The sequence below is a fragment of the Syngnathus scovelli genome, unplaced genomic scaffold, assembly GCF_024217435.2.
Source record: "Syngnathus scovelli strain Florida unplaced genomic scaffold, RoL_Ssco_1.2 HiC_scaffold_33, whole genome shotgun sequence".
Taxonomy (NCBI): Eukaryota; Metazoa; Chordata; class Actinopteri; order Syngnathiformes; family Syngnathidae; genus Syngnathus; species Syngnathus scovelli.
The window spans coordinates 142,559-147,500 of NW_026061423.1; positions in this window are offsets into that span (position 1 = coordinate 142,559).

The window sequence follows — 4,942 nt, forward strand, 5'->3', positions numbered from 1 at the left end:
GAACGAGCGAAAATTCGGCCTCTTCCCCTGGAGGTCCGGACGACTTTGGCGAATATTTTCTAAGTGCGAACGGCTGTTGCGCCGTAACGTGTCCGACCCGGCCGGTTCCTCCGGTCGGCCCGAACGAGCGAAAATTCGGCCTCTTCCCCTGGAGGTCCGGACGACTTTGACGAATATTTTCTAAGTGCCAACGGCTGTTCCGCCGTAACGTGTCCGACCCGGCCGGTTCCTCCGGTCGGCCTGAACAAGTGAAAATTCGGCCTCTTCCCCTGGAGGTCCGGAACATTTTGGCGAATATTTTCTAAGTGCCATCGGCTCTTCCGCCGTAAGGTGTCCGACCCGGCCGGTTCCTCCGGTCGGCCTGAACGAGCGAAAATTCGGCCTCTTCCCCTGGAGGTCCTGTCAAGTTTAACGAATATTTTCTAAGTGCCATCGGCTCTTCCGCCGTAATGTGTCCGACTCGGCCGGTTCCTCCGGTCGGCCTGAACGAGCGAAAATTCGGCCTCTTCCCCTGGAGGTCCTGTCAAGTTTAACGAATATTTTCTAAGTGCCATCGGCTCTTCCGCCGTAAGGTGTCCGACTCGGCCGGTTCCTCCGGTCGGCCTGAACGAGCGAAAATTCGGCCTCTTCCCCTGGAGGTCCTGTCAAGTTTAACGAATATTTTCTAAGTGCCATCGGCTCTTCCGCCGTAAGGTGTCCGACTCGGCCGGTTCCTCCGGTCGGCCTGAACAAGCGAAAATTCGGCCTCTTCCCCTGGAGGTCCGTTCAAGTTTAACGAATATTTTCTAAGTGCCATCGGCTCTTCCGCCGTAAGGTGTCCGACTCGGCTGGTTCCCGATGTCGGCCAGAACAAGTGGAAACTCGGCCTCTTCCCCTGGAGGTCAGTTGAAGTTTAACGAATATTTTCAAAGTGCCAACGGCTGCTCCGCCGTAAAGCGTCCGACTCGGCTGGTTCCCGATGTCGGCCAGAACAAGTGAAAATTCGGCCTCTTCCCCTGGAGGTCCGTTCAAGATTAACGAATATTTTCTAAGTGCCAACGGCTGCTCCGCCGTAAAGCGTCCGACTCGGCTGGTTCCCGATGTCGGCCAGAACAAGTGAAAATTCGGCCTCTTCCCCTGGAGGTCCGTTCAAGATTAACGAATATTTTCTAAGTGCCAACGGCTCTTGCGCCGAAAAGCGTCCGCCTCGGCTGGTTCCCGATGTCGGCCAGAACAAGTGAAAATTCGGCCTCTTCCCCTGGAGGTCCGTTCAAGATTAACGAATATTTTCTAAGTGCCAACGGCTCTTGCGCCGAAAAGCGTCCGCCTCGGCTGGTTCCCGCGGTCGGACACAAAATGTGTCAATTCGGCCTCTCTGAGGTACCAGGGGTGGGCTTTATGTACTTGGTCCCCCCACTTAGTGTACTCATCACTTTACCCCCCTTTCGCAAAATATAGTCGGCACGTATGTGCAGAACTGTTTATTTTCATTTTAAAAATTGTCTAAGTGCCAGCGGAAGCTGTCACACGAACTGTCCGAGCTACCACGGTGCCCATCCCGGGCAGTGACGGCAAAAGGCCGATGTGTGTTTGATGGAAGTCTGAATAATTTCTAAGTGCCAACGGCTCAACCGCCGTAAAGTGTCCGCCTCGGCCGGTTCTCCCGGTCGGCCCGAACGAGCGAAAATTCGGCCTCTTTCCCTGGAGGTCCGGAACATTTTGGCGAATATTTTCTAAGTGCCAACGGGTGCTCCGCCGTAAAGTGTCCGCCTCGGCTGGTTCCCCCGGTCGGCCAGAACAAGTGAAAATTCGGCCTCTTCCCCTGGAGGTCCGGCCAAGTTCGGCGAATATTTCCTAAGTGCCAACGGCTGCTCCGCCGTAAAGAGACCGACTCGGCTGGTTCCCGATGTCGGCCAGAACAAGTGAAAATTCGGCCTCTTCCCCTGGAGGTCAGTTGAAGTTTAACGAATATTTCCTAAGTGCCAACGGCTGCTCCGCCGTAAAGTGTCCGACTCGGCTGGTTCCCGATGTCGGCCAGAACAAGTGAATATTCGGCCTCTTCCCCTGGAGGTCCGGAACATTTTGGCAAATATTTCCTAAGTGCCAACGGCTGCTCCGCCGTAAAGAGTCCGACTCGGCTGGTTCCCGATGTCGGCCAGAACAAGTGAAAATTCGGCCTCTTCCCCTGGAAGTCCGGCCGAGTTCGGCGAATATTTCCTAAGTGCCAACGGCTGCTCCGCCGTAAAGAGTCCGACTCGGCTGGTTCCCGATGTCGGCCAGAACAAGTGACAATTCGGCCTCTTCCCCTGGAGGTCCTTTGAAGTTTAGCGAATATTTTCTAAGTTCCAACGGCTCTTGCGCCGAAAAGCGTCCGACTCGGCTGGTTCCCGATGTCGGCCAGAACAGGTGAAAATTCGGCCTCTTCCCCTGGAGGTCCGTTCAAGTTTGGCGAATATTTTCTAAGTGCCAACGGCTGCTCCGCCTTAAAGTGTCCGACTCGGCTGGTTCCCGATGTCGGGCAGAACAAGTGACAATTCGGCCTCTTCCCCTGGAAGTCTGGCCGAGTTTGGCGAATATTTTCTAAGTGCCAACGGCTGCTCCGCCGTAAAGAGTCCGACTCGGCTGGTTCCCGATGTCGGCCAGAAAAAGTGACAATTCGGCCTCTTCCCCTGGAGGTCCTTTGAAGTTTAGCGAATATTTTCTAAGTGCCAACGGCTCTTGCGCCGAAAAGCGTCCGCCTCGGCTGGTTCCCGCGGTCGGCCGTAATAGGCGAAAATTCGGCCTCTTCCCCTGGAGCGACCTCCAAATTTGGGCGAAATTTTTCGAAGTGCCTAAAGGTACCAGGGGTTTGGGTACCAGGGGTGCAGTACGAACTGGTCTTTTGTCAACCCATGTACTTTTTCTAGAGTACATGGGTTGGTCCCCCCACTTAGTGTACTCATCACTTTACCCCCCTTTCGCAAAATATAGTCAGAACGAGCATGGGGGACGCAATTGTTTTCCATGCAAATCAATTGGGCCTGGTCCGAGCGCTGGTAACGGCCGCCAGCAAGCGTCCCCTGCTCGGATAGCAGAACTGAAGAAGGCACGGCACTTCCAGAGAGAGAGAGAAAATTTTCTAAGTGCCACATTTCTCAAAAATTTTCAAAGTGCCACATTTCTCAAAAATTTTCAAAGTGCCACATCTCTCAAAAATTTTCAAAGTGCCACATCTCTCAAAAACTTTCTAAGTGCCACATCTCTGAAAAACTTTCTAAGTGCCACATCTCTGAAAAATTTTCTAAGTGCCACAGCACGGCTGTGAAATATTCAAAGTCCTACAGGCATTGGCAGAATCCGCGGACGGCCGTCTGCTCCCGGCGGCCGCCGCGAAGCTACTACCCCCTCCCGGGGACGGCTGTCTGCTCCCGGCAGCCGTCCTTACCCCCCTCCCCCGTTTGCACCGCCTGAAGTTAGACCCGCCTTGGTAGGGCCCCCACCGGCCCCGGCTCGCCGGCGTTGGGTGGACGGTTCCTGCCCACTTGCGGGTCCCGGTCGCTTGGCAACCGACCGGGGAGGACCAGCCGCCTCCTTAAACACAGGCTGGAAGGGAAATCCGATCAAGCTACGGAGGACCGGCCGCCTCCTTAAACACAGGCCGGAAGGGAAATCCGATCAAGCTACGGAGGACCGGTCGCCTCCCTAAACACAGGCCGGGCAAAAATCTGCGAATGGGCCCGTCAAGGGTAGTGGGTCATCCAAGGAGGGAGGTACCGGCCGCCTCCTTAAACACAGGCCGGGCAAAAATCTGCGAATGGCCCGTCAAGGGTAGAAGGTCATCCAAGGAGGGAGGTACCGGCCGCCTCCTTAAACACAGGCCGGGCAAAAATCTGCGAATGGCCCGTCAAGGGTAGAAGGTCATCCAAGGAGGGAGGTACCGGCCGCCTCCTTAAACACAGGCCGGGCAAAAATCTGCGAATGGCCCGTCAAGGGTTGTTGGTCATCCAAGGAGGGAGGTACCGGCCGCCTCCTTAAACACAGGCCGGGCAAAAATCTGCGAACGGCCCGTCAAGGGTTCTGTCTCATCCAAGAAAGGGGTACCGGCCGCCTCAGAGGCCGGAGCGAAGGGGGCGAAAGGCTGTCGATGGGGAAGGATCGGGGCCACGGCTAATCTAGCGATGCCCGCGTCGGGCGGTCACTCCGACGAATGAGCGGGGCCGAATCCGGCGCGAGGCGGCCTTCAGGCACGTGGTTCGAGACGACCTCACCCGGCTCTAGCCCGGAGCGAAAAAAACACTCTTATAACCTGACCGACATGCGCCCATGACCCGCCTTGGTAGGGCCCCCACCGGCCCCGGCTACCGCCGGCGTTGGGTGGACGGTTCCTCCCCACTTGCGGGTCGCACTCCAGCGCTAGGCCGCCGCGCGAGCGCGCGCCCCGCGCCGCCCGCGCAGGCCTAGCGCGAACCGTACGGCAGCGAAACCGAGACGCCCCGGCTCAACCTCACCCAGAGGCCATCCACGGAGGCCGAGCGCGCGATCCGACTTGCGGCACGCCACGTGGGCGTCCGCCGGCCGCGCCGGTCGACCGCGAAACCGATTTCTCAAAGACCAAGCCCGAGTCCCAACCTCCGCACATATCCGCACACGCCTTCCCGACCACCGCGAAGCGGGAGGCGTCTATCGTGGCCGCCGGGGCGTATGACCCCTCCGCGTGAGGCGTGCGGGCTCGGGGGGGCCGCAACGACCGAGTCTGACTCGGACGGGGCGCAGCTTCCCTCCCGGTCGCAGCATCAGCGCCGAACGCGCGACGTCACCAGCCCCCCGGAACGGTTCGTCGGGAGCGCGGCAATGGCCCACATCTCACCTCGCCAGCCGGCCGCAGCGGGCCGCGCCGAACCGAGTCTGACTCGGGGTGCGCACAGTCCCGTCTGGGTCACGGAGGCGACGAGCTGTGACCGCCACCGTCGCCCCTTCGTCCTTC